At 47.9% G+C, this 25158-nt stretch overlaps 1 long non-coding RNA gene across 1 annotated transcript in view; it reads left to right on the top strand.

The window, feature by feature from the left end:
* LOC122539541 (uncharacterized) overlaps positions 1-25158 on the top strand; it is a 116874-nt gene that overhangs the window by 67219 nt on the left and 24497 nt on the right. The gene's annotated exons all lie outside the window — the stretch shown is intronic.

Genomic DNA, 25158 nt, shown 5'->3' with positions numbered 1-25158 from the left:
CCAGCAGGCTAAGATAAAAGGTAGGGAGGAGGGACTTGGGAGAGGGGCGTCAGGAATGTGATAGGTGGAAAGAGGTCAAGGTGAGGGTGATAGGTCAGACTGGGGTGGGGGCGGAGAGGTCGGGAAGAAGATTGCAGGTTAGGAAGGCGGTGCTGAATTTGATGGATTTGACTGAGACAGGGTGGGGGGAGGGGAAATGAGGAAACTGGTGAAATCCGAGTTCATCCCTTGTGGTTGGAGGGTTCCTAGGCGGAAGATGAGGCGTTCTTCCTCCAACCGTCGTTTTGTTGTGGTCTGACAATGGAGGAGTACAAAGACCTGCATATCATTGGTGGAGTGGGAGGGGGAATTGAAATGTTGAGCTACAGGGTGGTTGGGTTGGTTGGTCCGGGTGTCCCAGAGGTGTTCTCTGAAACGCTCCGCAAGTAGCCGGCCTGTCTCCCCAATATAGAGGAGGCCACATCGGGTGCAGAGGATGCAATAGATGATATGTGTGGAGGTACAGGTGAATCTGTGGCGGATATGGAAGTTTCCTTTGGGGCCTTGGAGGGAGGTGAGGGGGAAGGTGTGGCCGCAAGTCTTGCACCTCCTGCGGTTGCAGGGGAAGGTGCCGGGAGTGGAGGTTGGGTTGGTGGGGGGTGTGGATCTGACGAGGGAGTCACGGAGGGAGTGGTCTTTACGGAATGCTGATAGGGGAGGGGAGGGAAATATATCCTTGGTGGTGGGGTCCGTTTGGAGGTAGCGGAAATGACGGCGGATGATGCGCTGTACATGGAGATTGGTGGGGTGGTAGGTGAGGACCAGTGGGGTTCAGTCCTGGTGGCGGTTGGAGGGGCGGGGTTTGAGAGCGGAGGAGCGGGAAGTGGAGGAGATGCGGTGGAGGGCATCGTCGACCACGTCGGGGGGGAAATTGCGGTCCTTGAAGAAGGAGGCCATCTGGGTTGTACGTTTTTGGAACTGGTCCTCCTGGGAGCAGATGCGGCGGAGACGAAGGAATTGGGAGAATGGGATGGCGTTTTTACAGGGGGCAGGATGGGAGGAGGTGTAGTCCAGGTAGCTGTGGGAGTCGGTCAGTTTGTAGTAGATGTCCGTGTTGATTCGGTCGCCTGAGATAGAAATAGAAAGGTCGAGGAAGGGGACGGAGCCCCTTGACCATGACCCCACCCCCCACCACCAAACCATCATCTCCCAGACCGTGCATAACCTCATCACCTCGGGGGATCTCCCATCCACCGCCTCCAACCTCATAGTCCCACAACCCCGCACCTCCCGCTTCTACCTCCTGCCCAAAATCCACAAACCTGACTGCCCGGGCCGACCCATTGTCTCCGTCTGCTCCTGCCCCACCGAACTCATCTCTGCATACCTTGACACCGTCCTGTCCCCCTTAGTCCAAGAACTCCCCACCTACGTTCGGGACACCACCCATGTCCTACACCTGCTCCATCATCTTCGCTTCCCCGGTCCCCAACGCCTTATTTTCACCATGGACATCCAGTCCCTGTACACCTCCATCCCCCATCGGCGCCGCCTCGTGCAACCACGAGGAGGTTGAACAGTTCATCCACTTCACCAACACCTTCCACTCCGACCTCAAATTCACCTGGACAGTCTCAGATTCCTCCGTCCCCTTCCTCGACCTTTCTATTTCTATCTCAGGCGACCGAATCAACACGGACATCTACTACAAACTGACCGACTCCCACAGCTACCTGGACTACACCTCCTCCCATCCTGCCCCCTGTAAAAACGCCATCCTATTCTCCCAATTCCTTCGACTCCGCCGCATCTGCTCCCAGGAGGACCAGTTCCAAAAACGCACAACCCAGATGGCCTCCTTCTTCAAGGACCGCAATTTCCCCCCCGACGTGGTCGACGATGCCCTCCACCGCATCTCTTCCACTTCCCGCTCCTCCGCCCTTGAACCCTGCCCCTCCAACCGCCACCAGGACTGAACCCCACTGGTCCTCACGTACCACCCCACCAATCTCCATGTACAGCGCATCATCCGCCGTCATTTCCGCTACCTCCAAACGGACCCCACCACCAAGGATATATTTCCCTCCCCTCCCCTATCAGCATTCCGTAAAGACCACTCCCTCCGTGACTCCCTCGTCAGATCCACACCCCCCACCAACCCAACCTCCACTCCCGGCACCTTCCCCTGCAACCGCAGGAGGTGCAAGACTTGCGCCCACACCTCCCCCCTCACCTCCCTCCAAGGCCCCAAAGGAAACTTCCATATCCGCCACAGATTCACCTGTACCTCCACACATATCATCTATTGCATCCTCTGCACCCGATGTGGCCTCCTCTATATTGGGGAGACAGGCCGGCTACTTGCAGAGCGTTTCAGAGAACACCTCTGGGACACCCGGACCAACCAACCCAACCACCCTGTAGCTCAACATTTCAATTCCCCCTCCCACTCCACCAATGATATGCAGGTCTTTGGACTCCTCCATTGTCAGACCACAACAAAACGACGGTTGGAGGAAGAACGCCTCATCTTCCGCCTAGGAACCCTCCAACCACAAGGGATGAACTCGGATTTCACCAGTTTCCTCATTTCCCCTCCCCCCACCCTGTCTCAGTCAAATCCATCAAATTCAGCACCGCCTTCCTAACCTGCAATCTTCTTCCCGACCTCTCCGCCCCCACCCCAGTCTGACCTATCACCCTCACCTTGACCTCTTTCCACCTATCACATTCCTGACGCCCCTCTCCCAAGTCCCTCCTCCCTACCTTTTATCTTAGCCTGCTGGACAAACTTTCCTCATTCCTGAAGAAGGGCTTATGCCCGAAACGTCGATTCTCCTATTCCCTGGATGCTGCCTGACCTGCTGCGCTTTTCCAGCAACACATTTCCAGCTCTGATCTCCAGCATCTGCAGACCTCACTTTCTCCTGGTTGGAATCATACCTAGCACATAGGAAGCTGGCTGTGATTGTTAGAAGGCAGTCACCTCAGCTCTGGGACATCTCTGCAGGAGTTCCTCAGGACAGTGTCCTAGGCCCAAGCATCTTCAGCTGCTTCATCAATGACTTTCCCTTCATCATAAGGTCAGAAGTGGGGATGTTCGACAATGATTGCACAATGTTCGGCACCATTCACCACCAGGTAATGAAGCAGTCCGTGTTCAAATGCAATAAGATCTGAACAATATCCAGGCCTGAGATGACAAGTGTTAAGTAACATTTGTGCTACACAAATGCCAGGCAATGACCATCTCCAATAGTAGACAATGTAACCACCACCCTTGGCATTCAATGTTGTTACCATCACTGAATCTCCCATTATCAACATCCTGATCCGGCCAGAAACTCACTGGATTCTTTACAAAATCACAGTGGCTACAAGAGCAGGTCAGAGGCTTGGAATACTGCGGTGAGTAACTCACCTCCTGACTCCCCAAAGGCTGTCCCACCATCTACAAGGTACAAGTCAGGAGTGTGATGGAATACTCCCCACTTGTCTGGATGGGAGCAGCTCCAATGACACTCAAGGAATTTGACACCATCCAGGACAAAGCAGCCCCCACTTGATTGGCACCACATCCACAAAAATCCACTCCCTCCACCACCGACGCTCAGTAGCAGAGTGTATACTATCTACAAGATGGTCTGCAGAAACTCACCAAAGATCCTCAGACAGTACCTTCCAACCTCACAGCCACTTCCATCTGGAAGGACAAGAACAGCATATACATGGGAACGCCATTCACTGTCACTGGGTCAGAATCCTGGAATTCCCTCTCTAAGGGCATCGTGGGTCTACCTACAGCACATGGACTGCAGTGGTTCAGGAAGGCAGCTCACCCCCACCTTCTCAAGGGCAACTAGGGACAGGCAATAAATTGGGCACAATCTGCGATGCCCCCATCCCACGAGTGGATAAAAAACTCAAGAAAGTGGATGGTGTCTATAAACCTACTCCATGGTGACCAATAATGAAGCGAGTCAGGCAGAGTGGGGTGCAGTAGGATGGATTGCTAATGGAACAGCATAGATTAAGATGCAATCCTTTGGAGCATTATTGAAACTAAACATTTGTTCCCAATGGGTGGAATGTGGTGCGGGTGGTTCGAAAGCAGAAGGAGAAGAAGTTTCTCAGATCGAGCCTTAGTGCCCTGACATGACCCTTCTTTCAAGAAGGACTTCTTCTGAAAGGGGTCTATGCCTGACAGCATGTTAGTGGCATCAGAGGCAGACGGGTGATACCACCAGGGTCATCTCGATGGTGGGGAGGGGGGAGGCAGCAGCCCCTCACTGAGACTCAGAGCCACAGTCTGGGCACATTCACGTAACATCCCTCCCTCCGCCCTGAGCTGTTCCGGTAGGGGAGACCAGTTTTTTAGGGGGTTCCCCTCCACTCCTCCCTTCCTGGCAAGCAGGCCATGGTTTGATGTTTTCTTTCATCACCCTGTTGGTCATGTGATGACACACCTCTGGAGCAGATGGGTCTTGAAGCTGGATCTCCTGGCCCACATGACCACTGCAGCCCATGGACGTGATTTATATTGGACAGTATTTGGAAGCTTTTGGAGAGGATCTCCCATCTCGAGTGGCAGTGTCCACCTCTGTCAGGAGGGAGGGGCAGGGTTGCTGAATGCCTGTGGCCTCAGGTTTTCTGCTTGACCCTTACACCATGTGCTGTCACAGACTGTCCTTTATCAGAGGCAGTCAGTTCACTGGACGTCTCAGTGAGATGCTCAATACAGCTGGATGTCAAGACCATTGGCGTCAGGATTAAAAATCAAATTCCACAAGGAATTTATCCAGATAATCAATGTTTTCTAATCCACTGTTCAGAAATGTTATGACACACCTCCGGATTGGTGGGACTTTAACCCAAGCCTCCTAGCTCAGGATTAGGAACACTACCACTATCACAAGAACCTTTACTATAACGTATCAACCCTTCAGCCTGGTATTAATAGTTACCGAATGCTTGTGATGATCAGTCAGTGCGCCCAGGAAGCCCCCCCATTGGGCCGTTAAACGACTGCTTCTCATTGGCCCACTTCAACTGCTCAGGGGTTCAGATTACCCAATCAATGACACAGAAACCATCGGGAACTCTGGAATTCTTTCACTCTTCCAAAGCTGCCCCATCTCCATTCCACACTTGATTCCACACCTGTTATTACATTTAACCCAGTCTGTCCTGAAAAAGTCTCTCCCATTAATGTCTATTCAACAAATGAATAAAACTGAGTCACATAAATGTTCTTGCATTTCTGAACTTTCCACTGGCAAAGTGTATCAATGTGGGGAGTCAGGTTACAGTGAGAAAGAATTGGAGTAGCAGGCAGTGGAGAGTGTTCTGTTGGACTTGGAGCATTTTGGCCAATGGATTATTGGAAATTGGATGAAACTGTTTGTGAAACTTCACAGAGTGAGCTGTGATATTGCTATTTCTGGAAGTTTGCTTTACAATTAGTCATCCGACACAATTTCTTTCTATTGCCTCAGAAGCCATCCCCAGTCAGTTCCCTTCTAACTTGAGAGAGTGAAGGCATAAAGCAATGCATCGGGAGGAACGTGGGTCAGGTGCCTGTGTGTTCGTTAATGAGGATGAGTCCTGGTCCGATCAGTCTGCATTCCCTTTAATTGTGAGCAAAGCTCTGGTTAGTTGAAGGTGGTGTTTATTCAGAGAGTGAAGAGATGGTTCTGACTAGGTTATCTGGGTATTAGAAAACAAAGCCAGATTGCTGTTACTATGACCAGGGTGTTAGCTTTGTCCATCATCGATTTACCACGTTGAGCAGTGGGAGTCGATATTGGAGGGTAACCATCAGTGCCCACCGCTACCAAAGACTGGCAGCATACCCTTCATGTTCCCCTTCCCTCTTTTACTGGAACAGCATAGCTGAGGACTTCTGGGATCGGGGCACTGTGGGCCTGAAGATCCAACACCTTCAGGCAGATCGTAAACAGCTTCCCTCACTGACTACATGGTGTGACAGAAATCAATTTTCCAATCTTTCTCCAGAGCCAGACTTCCTCTGAAGATAGAATGGAAAAATCTGCAATGATATGACACCTATCACTTCCTCAGGAACCTCCAACAAAATACCTTCCGAGTGTAGTGACTGTTGTAATGCAGGAAGTATGGCACACAGCATGATTCCACAAATATTCCCATGAGAAAGGTCAGAGAATGTTTTATAAGGATGTTGATTCAAAGGAACTAAATTGACCAAAGCACAGCGGGGACCTTTCCAGCTGCCCTGGGATCCTTCAGATCCCACCCAACTCTGTCAAGGTTCACCCAGGAGAATCAAGCTGGTCCTGATAGAGAAAACCTCAGGGGGTCAGTGCTGTTTTCATCCTGTTGTCATGGTAACTGCTCCACTGGTCATTGCCATTCAACGCAGACTCTCACTGGCCCGGGGAGCAGCCTCAAACCAGGCTAACAGGGTCTGACGGTGTGTCTCCTCTGGCAGCCCTGGGGAAGAGGAAATCCCTCCTCTTTACCAGCCTGTCCTCTGGGACATCGAGCTTCCTATCTATAAAGCACAGCTCCAATCTGCCTTGGTTTGTCAATATACCCACTGAACTGAGTGCCACTGTGTGGACAAGCTGCACAATGCCCATGTCTCCATGGTCACCAAAAGCCATCTGTCATAAATACATTAAACCAACCGTTCACCTCTCATTCTTCTGTACCCCAATGCATACAGGTCCAGCCTGTCTCATCAGACAAACACATCAGCCCCAGAATCAGCTAAATGAAACCAAAGTGCTGGAGATTGCTGGAGAAACTCAGCAGGTCTGGCAGCAAGTGTGGAGAGAGGAACAGAGTGAATATTTCAGGTCCAGTGATCTGAAATGTTCTGAGGAAGGATCATTGGACCCGAAACATTCACTCTGTTCCTCTCTCCACAGATGCTGCCAGACCTGCTGAGTTTCTCCAGCAATTTTTGTTCTTGTTTCTGATTTGCAGTTCTTTGTTTTGTTTGAGTATATTCTATACCACTCCTTAAGTAAGGAGACCAGGCTGTACACAGCTGTAATTACCCAGCTGCTGATCTATTTGATTATTATTTTTATAAAAAAGTGAGTAAATGTATAACTTAACTCACTTGAACCAAGCTTGTGGAACAGTCTGTTTTGAACAGGGACCCATCCGTTTAGTGGCCTGATTATTGGAAATGATTTGGTGTGGTCTCTCTCCCTGGTCTCCTGCTGGGTTACATCCCAGGCCCTCGGGACCCCAGCCTCGTCTATCTGAGCGGTCCATTGATCAGCCGAGGCCAGTCAGGGAGCACTTTCACAGGCTTCCTTCACTCTGGGGAGCTGTTGTCAATCTGCAGATTATGAATAATAACTCTGTTGTCTTAATTCAGTCACAAGGATGTGGGTGTCACTGCAGCCTTTATTACCCGTCTCTAATTGGAGGGAATTGCTCAACCATTTCACAGCTACAGAGTCTGGAGTCACGTATAGACCAGTCAGGGTAAGGGCAGCAGGGTTAGTAAACCCGATGGGTTTCCATGACAATTAGCAGCAGTGACATGGTCACCCCCATCACAAAGCTTTTGCTTCCAGGTTTGTATTGAATTTAATTTCACCATCTGCCATAAACTTGGACCAGTGTCCTCAGAACATTAGCTCAAGTTTCTGGATTACAAAGCCAGTGGGTGTTCACACAGAGCTAATGCCTCCCCATTTACTGAAACTTACCCTGAGGGGACCTGACAGGGTAAATACTGAGAGGATGTTCCCTCTCCTGGGGGTATCTGGAATAAGGGGACTCCCAGTTTAAGACAGAGATGGGAAGGATTTTGTTTTGTCATAGGATGGTGAGTCTGTGGAATCCTCTGTCATTCGGGATTGGGGGTGTCATTGGGGTGGGTGGGAGAGTGGAGTTATCGCGGTACCAGGTCAGTTGTGATTGTGGTGAATGTTAGAGCAGGCTGCAGGGAGTTGGATGGCCCAATTCTCCATTTCTCATCGTCTTCTCAGGTGAAATGCACAACAAGTGGCACTTAGAGACTTCACCTGATGAAGGAGCTGCACTCCGAAAGCTTGTGATTTCAAATAAACTTGTTGGGGCTATAACCTGGTGTCATGTGACTTCTAACTTTGTCCACCCCAGTCCAACACTGGCACCTCCACATCATTCTCACATCAGTCCATTGGATGTGTCCATTACTGCAGAATGCAAGGAGGGAAACAGGAAACCTGTGACAATGAACATTGGAACGGAGCTCAGGAGGAACAGAGTCAGAGCAGGACTCAGCGTGACCTTCAGCGTGACCCTCAGCGTGACCTTCAGCGTGACCCTCAGCGTGACCGTCAGCGTGACAATGCTCCACAGAGTTTGAACAGCAGCTCATTCTCCTTTTCTGAGTCTGATTCTGGTCTTCATAGATTGGTGGAAACCTGGTGAAGGTTCTGGGGACTTGCTGGACCATCGAGAGACACATGCTGGCTCTTGCAGTGAGAAGAAAGTGAGGACTGCAGATGCTGGAGATCAGAGCTTAAAATGTGTTGCTGGAAAAGCGCAGCAGGTCAGGCAGCATCCGAGGAGCAGGAGAATCGACGTTTCGGGCATGAGCCCTTCTCCAGCAACACTTTTGCAGGGAGGACCCATCAAACCAAGGAGGAGAAAGTGAGGATTGCAGGTGCTGGAGATCAGAATTGAGAGTGTGGTGCTGGAAAAGCGCAGCAGGTCAGGCAGCATCCGAGGAGCAGGGGAATCGACGATTCAGGCATAAGCCCTTCATCGTCACCCATAAACTAAGGCCATTGGTAGATCTGACCCTGGGAGCAGTGCCTGCTGACAGAGAACTGCCCATTGGCAGGGAGAGCTCTTAAGATGCAAGGATCATTTCTTTGAGCAGATAAATGAACAATGAAATTGAACGTATTACATTTGAAATAGAGGGGTAGCTCGATGAAGCTGTTCTGGATGAACAAACATTGTAATCCAGAGATCAATGAGAGGGATGTGTAGAACCAGAGGGGGGTCTGTGAGGATTGTATAACGCTGATTACCATTGGAGCTTTGTCATTTTCACACAGATCTCTGAACCATCAATATTCAAATTCACCTCAGCTGCCCTCAAGTCCACACCTTCTATGTTAAATACTTCCATCACGGTACAGTACACTGCCCCATACTCACTCCCTTTCCAATCACACTGTTCGTGGCAGTCAATCCAGGAAACTATTTAAATGAATAGAGATGCCAAACTCAGCAGTCTGGAGGGCTCATGGTAAATGAATCATCTAAGTTATTAAAGTGATTAGGAAGGTGAGAGGAATGTTGTCATTTCTGACAAGGGAGATGGAATATGAAAGGAGGGTTAGCTTACTGCAACTCTCCAGGGCATTGGTGGGACCACATCTGGAGCACACTGTGCAGTTTAGGCCTGGTGTGAAAAAGACAGGTCTACCTTAATTAGTTTGTACAGTTTTGGATTACTTGTTACCCTAGGTATGTGACTCTTATACATTCATGTTATTTCAGCCGTTTGGTTTGTCTCCAGCACCACCTGATTTTTAATATTTTGTAATTATCTCTCTGCCTCAATTAGTCAGATCATAGGTCATCCCTTCACTTGCTATTCAGCTGTTAACACTTTACTCACACTGTCTGACTCTTTTAATCACCTGCGGAGACTTGTTATTCAGCCGTCAACACTCTACTCCCACCGTTTGTACAACCTTGTGATCTCTCAGTGTCTGGGTGCATCTCTTCACTTCACCTGATGAAGGGGCAGTGTTCCGAAAGCTTGTGATTTCAATGAAACCTTTTGGACTATAACCTAATATCTTGTGACTTCTGAAGAAATGCTTTAGAAGCAGTTCATTTAACTCACTGCTTGGGTGGAGGATTTATGTTCTGAAGAAATGCTGAGCAGATTGGGCCTATATCATCAGAAACAGATACAATCCTGAGGTGACTGGACAGGGAGGTTACCTGGAAAACGTTTCCTCTTGTAGGAGAGACGAGAACTTGAGGATACAGTTTAAGATCAAAGAAATGAGGAGACCTTTATTTTCCTTGAAGATTATGAAAGTGGAGGCAGGATCTTTAATTTTATTCAAGGCTGACTTAGATAGAGTTTTGATTGAGAAAAGAGCCAGGATAATGGAGTGAATACAGGAAAGTGTGTTTGACACACTAACCAGCTATGATACTATTGAATGGCAAAGCAGCTTTGAAGGTCCAAATTGTCTACTTCTGCTCCTACGTTCTAAATTCCTTATTTAAACTGGGCAGTCCTGGGCAGTCAGGATAGTTGCATTAAGGCAACAGTTTGAAACAACTTATGTGTATGTGCTATGGGTTAACCCACAGTGCCCTTAGGGAGGGAATTCCAGGATTTTGACCCAATGACACTGAAGGAACAGTGATATATTTCCAAGTCAGGATGGTGCATGGTTTGGAGGGAACTTGCAAGGGGTTGTTCCCATGTATCTGCTGCCCTTGTCCTTCTAGATGGAAGTGGCCGTGGGTTTGGAAGGTGCTGTCTGAGGAATTTCTGCAGTGCATCCTGTAGCTAGTACATACTGCTGCGGCTGACCGTTGATGGTGGAGGGAGTCATTGTTTGTAGATGTCTCACCAATCAAACGGCTGCTTTGCCCTGGATGACAACTTTTTATTCCCAGTGGGGTTTCACTGATGGGAGACTGGAGGCAGTATGTTTGCAAGCTCTTAATATCTGCTTCAGTCACATGCGTCCCAGCACAGAGAGCATGAAATTGGAAAAAAACAACTTTACACAAACTGACAGTGACATGTTCCACTGAATTCAAGTTACCACTTTGATTGGAGGAAAGGCTATAATCAGAACACAAGTTTTTTTTTCACAAGAGATTCTTTCTAATTTTTGCTGTTAACGAGGTAGTAAACCTTACAGCTTTACCTGAGGCTGTTAATGCAGGAATTGTTAAATGCAGGAAAAATCTCTCTGAATCGAATCCAATGTATGGGAGCCGAGATTACAGAATAATCAGGATGTCTCTAAGATGCTACCCCTCTCTGTAGGAATCCTCATTAGCTACAACTCTCAGTTAAGACAACATTTTAAAAAGGGAGCAGGAATGAATTTCTATTTGAGTGAATTGGCAACTTAGCAATATTTCATTGTGAGACTTTAGCAGCGGCCAAGAACTGAGCTGATCCAGTGGTCTCAGCTTTCATCTGCCCTTCCAAAGCTTCTCAAACTGGCTGTGAGGAATCGGTCCACTTTCCCCTGCTCCCTCTCAACTGATGGAAACAGAAAAACAGACTGAACCCATTGGAAAGGCACCAACTACTGGCAATGGGCATCAAGTGTACAATCAATGTTTGACAGTCCATACAGAGAGATCGGGAGAGAGCTGAGAGATTCAGAATCCAATCCTTTTATTGAAGATTGTTCAAAGTGTTACAATTCAGTTGGAAAGAAGGTGTTGTCGATTAAGGCCCACCACAAGCCGTCACAAATGTGTATGTATCCAGTTAAACCACCGAATGATCAATTTACCTAATGAACTGCTATTTAGCACAAAAGTAATTCATGTCAGGCTCCTTATTGAACAGGAAAATAACTCCATTTAATGTTTAAAGTATAGGAAAGTTGTCATAGTCCCAGAGGACCATAGAGTTGCTCACTCATTAGAGAGAGAAATGACTTGTGGTGGTTTAACCTGAGGGTCAATGTGCCCCAGATGAGGGGAGGGATTGAGAGGGAGAGCCCCTCATGGAATTGAACCTGTACTATCAATGTTACTCTGCATCACAAACCAGCCACTGACCTAACTTTTAACAAACAGCAAAAAAAAAGACTAATTTACTACTATTATAGCTTAAACTATATCCCTTTAAACTCCAAACATACACAAACTCACCGAACAAAACAGACCATTTAACACAAATATCATGGCTAGGAAAATATAGGTAGGGACGATACTTTCTGTCGATTTGACATCCTGACCACAAAGTGGAGAATTACTTCCCATGTTTCTTTTGGTTTTACCAATGAGAACATTGTCTGCAAACCAATGGCTGTGCTCTTCACAACTGCCTGTTCTCCTAAATATCCAGCTCCCCCACAACCCCCCCAACCCTGACTCACTCTCACACAGACACACTCACTCTCACACACACACACACACACAGAAACAGACACACTCACTCTCACACAGACACACACTCTCACACACACACACAGACACAGACACACTCACTCTCACACACACACACAGACACACTCTCACACACACAGACAGATAACTCACTCTCACACACACACAGACACTCTCATTCTCTCACACACACAGACAGACACAGACACACACAAAGACACACACACACAGCCACATACAAACACATACGTACACACACACACTCACACACACACACACACTCACACACACACACAGACACACTCAATCTCTCACACACACACAGACACACTCACTCTCACACACACACACACAGACACACACAAAGACACACACACACAGCCACATACACACACACACACACACACACTCAGATTAAAAAGCTGTGTTTGTAATGCAGCCATACGGATTGATGTCAAGAAGTGTGGCGTTGGAAAAGCACAGCACATCAGGCAGCATCCAAGGAGAAGACAGATTGATGGTCAACTTTTAAATTCTTCGAACATACTGATGGTGGAAGATGTGGCTCAGTCTCCGGTGAATCAGACTTGGTGCAGAGTGGAGCCCCGTAACCTTCCAGCTTCTGGATTCAGGCTCACAAGCTTTTAAATGTTTCATAGAGTCATAGAGTCATAGAGATGTACAGCATGGAAACAGACCCTTCGGTCCAACCCGTCCATGCTGACCAGATATCCCAACCCAATCTGGTCCCACCTGCCAGCATTTGGCCCATATCGCTCCAAACCCTTCCCATTCATATACCCATCCAAATGCCTCTTAAATGTTGCAATTGTACCAGCCTCCACCACTTCCTCTGGCAGCTCATTCCATACTCGTACCATCCTCTGTGTGAAAAAGTTGCCTCTTAAGTCTCTTTTATATCTTTCCCCTCTCACCCTAAACCTATGCCCTCTAGTTCTGGACTCCCCTACCCCAGGGAAAATACTTTGCCTATTTATCCTATCCATGCCCCTCATCTTTACCGCCATTCTTAAACAGTGGCACCACGTTTGCCAACCTCCAGTCTTCCAGCACCTCACCCGTGTTTCCCTGTATTTTTCACGTGAAAGTACACGTGAGAACACATTTTGATTCTGTTCTATTAAAATCTTTTTTAAAAAAAACAGCTTTCTGAGGCAGAGAATTTCACAGACCCAGCATTTCTCCCCCTGGACTGAGGTAAGTGGTCAGTGGTCAGCCATGATCTTATTTGAACGGGACAGCAGACTCGAAGGGCCGAATGGCCTTAAGGCTGCTCCTATTTTTGATGTTTCTGTTGTCTGGCAAAGGAAGTGGCTGAGGCCAAAACACTGAATGTTTTCCAGTAGGTGTTAGATATTGTTCTTAGGTCAAAAGGTATGGGGGAGAAAATGAGAAAGGGGGACTGAAACAAAAACAGAAATTGCTGGAGAAACTCAGCAGGTCAGGCAGTAGCAAGAGGAGAAAGAGAGAACTGACTTTTCGGGTCCAGTGGCCCTTCTTCAGAACAGTTGGATGATCAGCTGTGATCATAATGAATGGCAGAGGAGGCTTGAAGGGCCGAATGGCCTACTGCTCCTCCTGTTTGCTGCTTTTCAATGTTCCTATGACCTGTTCCAGCAAACAAGCTCCAAGAAACAGACTTCAGCACATGCTTTGTCTATGTAAGACATTTTTAAATGGGCAAAGCCTATAAATCTAAGAACTGATGTTATGGCTGTCCTCAACTGGTTAATGTTTTTTGAGATTTCAGATTGCAGTTTTATTTACGTACAGCAGGAGTTTTTTTTTTGCCTCTTGGCTGCAGGTAGCTGATCTATAGCCAAGGCTGTCCGCTATCAGAGAGGGACTGAGACTGATTGCTCAGGACAGCATTCTGCCAAGACTGAGAGATCAGCCCCTTGGTAATGGATCATGCACAGGGAGGGGGTGGGGGGAAGGGGGCTGCATTCAATGTTTAATAATTCACTCAACCTTTCTCTCTCTGAATCAACACAGGATGAGGAAGGGAACATTGCATTGCCCAAGATGAGCTCCTTGCTGAGTGAGGTTATGGGAATAGCAGGTACCTTAGTCTGCAGCTATTGCAGATACAATAACCAGTCCCAGCTCAGTAAAATGGATACTCTTCAACTCGAGTTATAATTAGGAGGGTACAAAGAACAGGCAGCTGAATCAATGTACCAGCCAAAAATACACAGCAAAGGCTAAACAACATCAGATGGTTCGGTCTACAGCTGAGAAATTCATTAAGAAGTCAGAAATCCCTCAGCAACTAATGCAGTATCAGTGGAGTGCCTTATGAATTTTCAGCAAAACATTGAAGAGTACTTGAATTTTAATGTAAGACATGATCTGAAAGTAATAGATGGCAGACAGAACCCTTTAATGCAGAAGATCACGACCCATTGACCTCAACCCAACACTCACCTGTATTTCTTCTTGAAAGATTTAGTGATCAATATCTCGAGACATGCTCACTGACAAACATTGCATTTCAGTCTGATTCATGCTTCCCCACTCACACCTGCACCCATCTCGGTACCCTCCTCCAACCACTACACCCCCTCCCTCTCTCTGTCACCTCCTCCAACCACTACGCCCCCTCCCTATCTCTGTCACCTCCTCCAACCTCTACACCCCCTCCCTCTCTCTGTCACCTCCTCCAACCACTACACCCCCTCCCTCTCTCTGTCACCTCCTCCAACCACTACGCCCCCTCCCTATCTCTGTCACCTCCTCCAACCACTACACCCCCTCCCTATCTCTGTCACCTCCTCCAACCACTACACCCCCTCCCTATCTCTGTCACCTCCTCCAACCACTACACCCCCTCCCTATCTCTGTCACCTCCTCCAACCTCTACATCCCCTCCCTATCTCTGTCACCTCCTCCAACCACTACACCCCCTCCCTATCTCTGTCACCTCCTCCAACTACTACACCCCCTCCCTATCTCTGTCACCTCCTCCAACCACTACACCCCCTCCCTATCTCTGTCACCTCCTCCAACCTCTACATCCCCTCCCTATCTCTGTCACCTCCTCCAACCTCTACACCTGAAGAAGGGCCTGTGCCCGAAACATCGAATCTCCTGTTCCCTGGATGCTGCCTGACCTGCTGTGCTGTTCCAGCAATAAAGTTTCAACCTCCTCCAGCCCCTACACTCCTCCCTATCTCTGTCACCTCCTCCAACCACTACACCCCCTCCCTATCTCTGTCACCTCCTCCAACCTCTACACCCCCTCCCTATCTCTGTCACCCCCTCCCTATCTCTGTCACCCCCTCCAACCTCTACACCCCCTCCCTATCTCTGTCACCCCCTCCAACCTCTACACCCCCTCCCTATCTCTGTCACCTCCTCCAGCCCCTACATCCCTCCCTATCTCTGTCACCTCCTCCAGCCCCTACATCCCTCCCTATCTCTGTCACCTCCTCCAACCTCTACACCCCCTCCCTATCTCTGTCACCTCCTCCAGCCCCTACATCCCTCCCTATCTCTGTCACCTCCTCCAGCCCCTACATCCCTCCCTATCTCTGTCACCTCCTCCAGCCCCTACATCCCTCCCTATCTCTGTCACCTCCTCCAGCTTCTACACCTCCCCCCATCTCCATCATGTCCTCCAGCCCCTACCCCCTCCCTATCTCTGTAATTCCCTCCAGCCCCTACACACACACAGCCTGCTATACGCACAAAGAGCCCTACACACACCCAATTAGACGCACACACAGATACATTCACACATAACCTGCCATAAACACACACAGAGCTCCCTGCAATCACATCACTGTGTGCTACCACTGCTCCTTAATGCACGTAACCCGGATCAACCATTATGAGAGCTTAGGTCTTCCCAAGATTCAGTTGGAGCTGATTTCTGCTCATCCAGATGAGCAGTTGTTCCTGGAGCCTGTGTGGACGATGTGAGGGATGTGTTGCTGAGGTCGAGATGTGAGGGATGTGTTGCTGAGGGTCGAGATGTGAGGGATGTGTTGCTGAGGGTCGAGATGTGAGGGATGTGTTGCTGAGGGTCGAGATGTGAGGGATGTGTTGCTGAGGTCGAGATGTGAGGGATGTGTTGCTGAGGGTCGAGATGTGAGGGATGTGTTGCTGAGGGTCGAGATGTGAGGGATGTGTTGCTGAGGGTCGAGATGTGAGGGATGTGTTGCTGAGGGTCGAGATGTGAGGGATGTGTTGCTGAGGTCGAGATGTGAGGGATGTGTTGCTGAGGGTCGAGATGTGAGGGATGTGTTGCTGAGGTCGAGATGTGAGGGATGTGTTGCTGAGGTCGAGATGTGAGGGATGTGTTGCTGAGGGTCGAGATGTGAGGGATGTGTTGCTGAGGGTCGAGATGTGAGGGATGTGTTGCTGAGGTCAAGATGTGAGGGATGTGTTGCTGAGGTTGAGATGTGAGGGATGTGTTGCTGAGGGTCGAGATGTGAGGGATGTGTTGCTGAGGGTCGAGATGTGAGGGATGTGTTGCTGAGGTCGAGATGTGAGGGATGTGTTGCTGAGGGTTGAGATGTGAGGGATGTGTTGCTGAGGGTCGAGATGGGGTGGTCAGTCCGGACGTGAAAATTATGATGTGTTTTCAAATAATATCACTGAGGGGTAGTGGGTAGAAGGAAATATGAAGAGATCAAGAATAGACTCTTGGGGAGTGCAAGAGAAAATGGAGCAGGGGCACTCAACCTGACACACACTTCACTGTGAACACAGATACAATGTAACCCTGTTAGCATAAACACACTCATCCACACAGTCACACTGACACCTTCCCTATCACTACTGAAAGAACAAGGGGGCACAGCCTGTACACACATCTCTACAAACACAAAGCAAGACAATACAACTACATCTACATATACTCAGACACATTTACACAGTCAGCAATGTGCATATTGTCACACACATATTCCTGTATACCATCATATCCTTCTACACATTTACTGTTAAATTCACACAGACACATAATGCAATAGGCAGCCGTATGTCCACACTGACTGTCCTGGTGCCAATGTATCTCCATCTCTGGTCTCTCTCCTTGTACCTGTCAGTACAGTAAGGGGACAGTGCATGAGGACTGCATTTACACATTCTCACAAGGCAAGGGTTTCTGCTAACCCGGCTTTAAACTATGACTCATATCTAATACAATTACATTTCTTTGGCGAGACTCTCTTCAACATAATGGAACTATTGTTAATCTGCCAAGATAATAAACCACGGTTTTCCTTCTACCTATTAACAGAGAACATTGAGTCTGCAACCAGCTTAGACTTATCCAATAAACCATGAAGCACTGAGCACACTACAAAATTCATCAATATTATTGCTCTGACTTCACTCACTCAGCAACGTATCATCATATTTTCATCTTTTGGATGTTTATGGCCACCAGCCCCATCCTCTCCAGCCAATAGGAGATGGCAGGTGTTTGGATATCATGCATATCGTTCCCAACAGTACCCCTCCACCGACACTCTCATTCGTTTGGCCGAACTGGTCCTCACCCTTAACAATTTCTCCTTTGAATCCTCCCACTTCCTCCAGACCAAAGGGGTAGCCATGGGCACACGTATGGGCCCCAGCTATGCCTGTCTCTTTGTTGGCTACGTAGAGCAGTTGATCTTCCGTAATTACACCGGCACCACTCCCCACCTCTTCCTCCGCTACATTGATGACTGCATTGGCGCCACCTCGTGCTCCCGCGAGGAGGTTGAGCAATTCATCAACTTCACCAACACATTCCACCCTGACCTTAAATTTACCTGGACCATCTCTGACACCTCCCTCCCCTTCCTGGACCTCTCCATCTCCATCAGTGACGACCGACTTGACACTGACATCTTCTACAAACCCACCGACTCCCACAGCTACCTGGATTACACCTCTTCCCACCCTACCTCTTGCAAAAATGCCATCCCGTATTCCCAATTCCTCCGCCTCCGCCGTATCTGCTCCCAGGAGGAGCGGTTCCACCATAGAACACACCAGATGGCCTCTTTCTTTAGAGACCGCAATTTCCCTTCCCACGTGGTTAAAGATGCCCTCCAACGCATCTCATCCACATCCCGCACCTCCGCCCTCAGACCCAACCCCTCCAACCGCAACAAGGACAGAACGCCCCTGGTGCTCACCTTCCACCCTACCAACCTTCGCATAAACCAAATCATCCGCCGACATTTCCGCCACCTCCAAACAGACCCCACCACCAGGGATATATTTCCCTCCCCACCCCTCTCCGCCTTCCGCAAAGACCGTTCCCTCCGTGACTACCTGGTCAGGTCCACGCCCCCCTACGACCCACCCTCCCATCCTGGCACTTTCCCCTGCCACCGCAGGAACTGTAAAACCTGCACCCACACCTCCTCCCTCACCTCTATCCAAGGCCCTAAAGGAGCCTTCCACATCCATCAAAGTTTTACCTGCACATCCACTAATATCATCTATTGCATCCGTTGCTCCCGATGCGGTCTCCTCTACATTGGGGAGACTGGGCGCCTCCTAGCAGAGCGCTTTAGGGAACATCTCCGAGACACCCGCACCAATCAACCAAATCGCCCAGTGGCTCAACATTTCAACTCCCCCTCCCACTCTGCCGAGGATATGGAGGTGCTGGGCCTCCTCCACCGCCACTCCCTCACCACCAGACGCCTGGAGGAAGAACACCTCATCTTCCGCCTCGGAACACTTCAACCCCAGGGCATCAATGTGGATTTCAACAGTTTCCTCATTTCCCCTTCCCCCACCTCATCCTAGCTTCTAACCTCCAGAAACTCGATCCCCTGACCTGTCCGGACTTGTCCGACCTGCCCAGCTCCTTTTCCACCTATCCACTCCACCCTCTCCTCCCTGACCTATCACCTTCATCTCCTTCCCCACTGACCTATTGTACTCTATGCCACTCTCTCCCCACCCCCACCCTCCTCTAGCTTATCTCTCCACGCTTCAGGCTCTCTGCCTTTATTCCTGATGAAGGGCTTTTGTCCGAAACGTCGATTTTTCCTGTCCTCGGATGCTGCCTGAATTGCTGTGCTCTTCCAGCACCACTGATCCAGAGTTTGGATATCATAGTTTTTCAAATCACAGTAACATAAGAGAGAGGTTTTGAAAGTTTCCTTGTCTTCTAACTATCGCTGTAACCCCCAAACACTGACAGATTACACATCAGTCCTGCGATCCTTCACCAGCACTAGTCACCATCTTGACCTGTTTTACCTAATGTTACCCCTTTGCCGGACTCATAGTTATCTCCAGACTAGATTATTGGAAAGTCAGGAGAAGCTTGCAGCAGCCTGTACAGAGAGGTACAATTCTTCTTCACTATTGAAAGAGGTTGGAAAGGTTTTACATTACAGTACAGGGGACAAGGGCAGCAAATGGAACAGATGGTCAGAGTAGAGGGAGTGCTAATGGTAGGAGAGAAGTAGTGTGGAAGAAGAGTAGGTGTTAATAGCAGACAATAGGTAGGCAGTGCAGAGAGCAAACCAATACACACAAGATGGGGGTGAGGGTTGGGCCGGGGGGATGGAGTAGTGAAAATGGAGATTGACTATTTGTCTGTATAACGCCAAACACCCTACATCATCTGTCAGGCTAAAGAGCATAAACTCAGCTCTGATATATTAATGGGCACCAAATTTTGTTCACCCAGCACCTCTTCCACTTCCTAAAATACACCAGCTTCAAGTTTGTCAACACTTCAATTTCAAAATTCAAATCTTTGTTTTCAAATACCATCATTGCCTCCCTCCCTATCTCTGCCACCTCCTCAACCACTAAGCTCCTCCCTATCTCTGTACCTTCCTCCAGCCCCTACACCTCTTCCCATCTCTGTCACCTCCTCCAGCTTCTACATCCCTCCCTATCTCTGTCACCACCTCCAGTTCCTACATCCCTCCATGTAATCTTCCTGGAAGTTGTAGGTTTGGAAGATGCTGTCTTTGGTGAATTTCTGCAGTGCATCTTGTAGATGGTACACACTGCTGCTACTGAGCATCGGTGCTGGAGGGAGTGGATGTTTGTGGATGTGGTGCCAATCAAGCGGCTACTTTGTCCTGGATGGTGTAAATCTTCTTGAGTGTTGTTGGAGCTGCTCCCATCCAGGCAAGTGGGGCGTATTCCATCACACTCCTGACTTGTGCCTTGTAGATGGTGGGCAGGCTTTGGGGAGTCAGGAGGTGAGTTACTCACCGTGGTATTCCCAGCCTCTGACCTACTGTTGTAGCCACTGTATTTGTGGTGAGTCCAGTTGAGTTTCTGTTCAATGATAATTCCCAGGATGTTGATAGTGGGGGATTCAGTGATGGTAACATCATTGAAAGTCAAGAGGCAGTGACTGGAACATTGAAGATTCTCAAAATACAAAACAAAAACTTGCATTTTGATAGCGACTTCCACAAACTAAGGATATCCCAAGTACTTTGCAGCTACTAGACCACTTGGATGTAGGTTTGCTCGCTGAGCTGGAAGGTTCGTATTCAGACATTTTGTCACCATACTCGATAACACCTTCAGTGAGCCTCCGGATGAAGCATTGGTGGTGTAGCCCACTTTCTCATTATGTGTTTGGGTTTCCTTGGTTTGATGATGTCATTTCCAGTGTTGACTATCCCTTCTGCTGCCCTGACTCCTGATCAAGAAACAAATGATAAATTCTGGGATTTTGGTGGGTGGGAAAATGGCAGTGTGTTGATACTGTCATTGGATGAGAATTACAGGGACCCAGGATAATGTTCTGGGGCTGGAGTATGTTTGTGTGTGTCTCTGTCTGTGTGTGTGCATAGTGCAGTGGGGTCACCTGTAGTGTGACATGAACTCAAGATCATGTACCCGTGTAAATCCTAACACAGTAGCTGGTGAGATTTGAATTCAGTGATCCATCTCTGGAGTTGGAACTTAGTTTCAGCAAATAGGAAGTTATCACTAACTTTTGTTAAAGTCCATCTGGTTCACTAATTAGGGAAGGGAATCTGCCATCCTTACCTGGTCTGGCCTACATGTGACTCCAGACCCACAGCAATGTATTGACTTTTAACTGCCCTCTGAAATGGCCATGCATGACCCTCAGTTCCAGGGTTAATGCTGGTCCAGTGAAGCCCACAACCCATGAAACAATGAAGAAAAAAGGCAACAGCCTGGAGCAGTATTTATATTGCGGTTTCTATCCTTGCCCCATTTACACAGAATGTATTCTATTGTTAACCAATCAGTGTGTCTGGTTAGTCAGTTTCACTGCACCATCTATTGGTGAGCCTGTGTAAGACAAGGAACACAGTCCTCACCTGTTCAGATGAGGAGGAATCTGACAGGAATTTGGAAGTCCTCAGGAATGCCCTCATAAGAACGGGGTACGATGGCCAACTCATCAACCGCCAGTTCCGACATGCCACAGCGATAAATCATAATGACCTCCTCAGGACACGAGCTTCGTTGTCCAGTACTTCCCAGGATCCGAGAAACTACACCATGGTCTTTGCAGCCTGCAACACATTATCAATGAGGATGAACACCTCGCCAAGACCTTCCCCATGGCACCACTTCTCACCTTTAAACAACCTCCAAACCTCAAACAAATCATTGTTCGCAGCAAACAGCCCGGCTTTCAGGACAACACCATACAATCCTGTCACGGTAGACGCTGCAAGATGTGTCAGTGTGTCCACACAGATACTGCCATTACATGTGGGGACATCTCCTACCATGTGCATGGCAGGTACTCATGTGACTCAGCCAACGTTGTCTATCTCATACGCTGCGGGCAAGGATGCCCTGAGGCATGGTACATTGGTGAGACTGAACAGAGTCTCGGATGAATGGGCACCGCACAACAATCAACAGACAGGAGTGTTCCCTCCCAGTTGGGGAACACTTCAGCGGTCCGGGACATTCGACCTCGGACTTTCGGGTGACCATCCTCCAAGATGGACTTCGGGACAGGCAACAACGAAAAGTGGCCAAGCAGAGGCTGATAGCTAAGTTCGGTACCCATAGGGAGGGCCTCAACCGGGATCTTGGGTTCATGTCACATTACAGGTGATCACCATTGCACTATACACACACACAGATACACACACACCCACAGACCCATACACTCACGCAGAACCTCTCTCATACACAAGCTGTCCCTCACAAGCTCACACAAACACATCCACACTCACACACACATATAAGTTTGTGGGGGGAGTTTGTACTTGCAGGATTACATTTTATTTTGCTCAAAAACTGCACGAATCCATGTAAGATTCTGTAAATCCCTTTTTTAGATTAGAATCAGTCTGAACAGTGGGGCACAGACAGCCTCACACAGGGCACCTCACACCTTTAATGCATTATCTGAGCTGACATGGCACCTATTGTTAAAGTTCACTTGAGAATGTAACTTTTAAAAAAAGTTCTGAGATTTACATATGAAAGAACTGAAATCAGTGTGGTCATTGAATAAACAATCTAGGTCTTTTTTTCAAAATATCATTTCAGTTGCATCACACTCTAAACATTTGCTATAAAGTCTGTGTCTTACGATCTTATACGCCACAACCACATGATGAAGGAGCAGCGCCCCGAAAGCTAGTGCTTCCAAATAACCCTGTTGGACTATAACCTGATGTCGTGAGATATTTAACTTTGTTCACCTTCTCTTGTCCCATAGCTGTTCTGACCTGTCCCACTAATCTGCTGAGCATAAAGTCTATGTTAAGGGAGTTTCAAAAGTCAATGTTTTGGCTGAAAAAAATTAAGATGCTAGGGAGGAAATAGTTGGGTTCCAGCAATTTACCTTGCACTCACAAAGCCTTGGAGCTGAAATCAATTATGGAATGTTCTGTCCTCAGCAACAAAGTAGCAACACACTTACAGTCACACACAGACACACACACAAAGATATACACACATATTTACAGACAAACATACCAAAATACACACACAGACAAACACACCAAGATAGACACACGGACACACACACAGATACACACACACATACACACAGATACACATCAAGATGCACACATGGACACACATACACACACATGCACACAGACACACACAAAGGTACACGTACACATGGATATACACATACACACACAGAGACACATATGGACCTAAAGATACACAGAGACACATATACACACACAGACACACAAAGATACATATGGACACGCATATGCAGACACATGGACACATTAATACATACAGACACAGACACATGGACACAGACACACATATACAGACACACACACATACAGTCACATAGACATAGACACACAGACACACACACAGTGGCATAGACACACATATGTACGCACGCGCACATACACAGACATACACATACTCAGATACAGAATGACAGACACACACACATTCTGATGGAGTGAGGAATCCCATCATTCCTAGCGTCAATGTCCCATTAACCTGTGGGTGGCGTCCTGGACTGACATCAATCAGCTGAGTGTGTTTGACTGGAATGTCTGCTGACTATTAATTCACAAGGACATGAGAAAAAGGCACAGCAGTAGACTATTCAGGCCATCAAACCTACTTTCCCTTTCAATACTATCATGGGCTTTTGGGTTTCAACTGCATTTTCTGCCCATGCCTCATTCCCTGAGAGACCAAAAATCTCTGGATCCTAGCCTTCATTGTATTCAATGATGGAGCATTCACAACACTCTGGAGGAGAGAGTGAAGAAATATTCCGCATTGCAGTCGGAAATGATTAACATTTTATCCTGAGACTGTGTCCCTGTCTTTACAATTCCCCAGCCAGAGGAAGTAATAATGTCAGTTCCATTTGGTTAATGGACCATGGATCATCTGTGTCCCCCAGGAGATGATCTGTCTATGGGTGATGTGAGACATGGGGGATGAAGAGTTTACACATGGTGCTCTGGCCGTTGCCAATGGCCTATCTGATCATCTCCCAGCTGGCAGCTATTTGCATGTGGTAGTCCTCACTTGTACTTGGTTCTTATTTCCTGCCAGCTATTATTATAATAACTGCTTCAGTCAAAACATTCGTATGTGACAGATCCATCTATGTTCACTCATGTCCTTTTCGGGAAAGCCATCTGCCATCCTTACCTGGTCTGGCCTATGTGTGACTCCAGACCCACGACAAGGTGGGTGACTCTTAACTCCCCTCTGAAACGACCCAACAAGCCACTTCATTCAACAACAATTGGGAATGGGCAATAAATGCTGGCCGAGCCAGTGACACCTACATCCAGTGAAATCATTCAAAAAGCCTCCAAAGTATGTTTCTTGTTATTCTAAATTAATATTGTGTGAGAGTGCATGCGCATGTTTCTGTGTGTCTGTCATTCTGTGTGTATGCGTGAGTGAGTTTTTTGTCTGTGTTTGTATGCTTCTGTGTGAGTCTTTGTGTGTATGCGTGTGAGTGCATGTTTTTGTGTGTCTGTGTGTGACTGTGAGTGAATTTTTTTGTCTGCGTCTGTGTGTGTGTTTCTGTGAGTGCATTTGAGTAAGTGAGTGATTTTTCGTTTGTGTATGTTTGTGTGTCTCTGTCTATGTGTGTGTGAGGGTGTTGTTTGTCTGTGCCTGTGTGTGTATGTGTCTGTGTTAGTTAAAGGAGAATAGTGCTTATAGAAATGTGAATTCTAGTGCCAATTGTTAATCCTGCTAAATGTTTAACACCAAAATCTTTACTGAGAATCGAAGAGTATTTTGGGCCAGCCCAGGACCCCTCCTTCATCTCACTGTGTTGTTGCTATTATTGAATCCTATCTGAACTATGCTCACACAGCCGTCCCAGAGAAACCAGTACATTCTGAACAGCTGGGTAATCTCTTACACCACTCACAGGAAGAAAGAACAACCACATTTGTCAGAGATTTGGAAGGCTTTTAAGGTAATGAGTCATTTTAATACAGACAAATGGAGAAGATATTTCCATTTGCAGAGGACACCATCCAATATAAAAAACAGATACAAATAATTCTAATAGGGAAATTCAGGAAAGCATCTTCATCCCAGATAGCAGGGAGAATGTGGACCTTATTCCCATAGGTAAGCAGTATCGGTACATTTCAGGGG

Source organism: Chiloscyllium plagiosum, unplaced genomic scaffold (assembly GCF_037043375.1).
Source record: "Chiloscyllium plagiosum isolate Xiang-an unplaced genomic scaffold, Cpla_swu_hap1 HiC_scaffold_36, whole genome shotgun sequence".
NCBI lineage: Eukaryota > Metazoa > Chordata > Chondrichthyes > Orectolobiformes > Hemiscylliidae > Chiloscyllium > Chiloscyllium plagiosum.
Note: the sequence above shows the minus strand (reverse complement) of the source record. Positions and strands in the feature narration are given on the sequence as shown.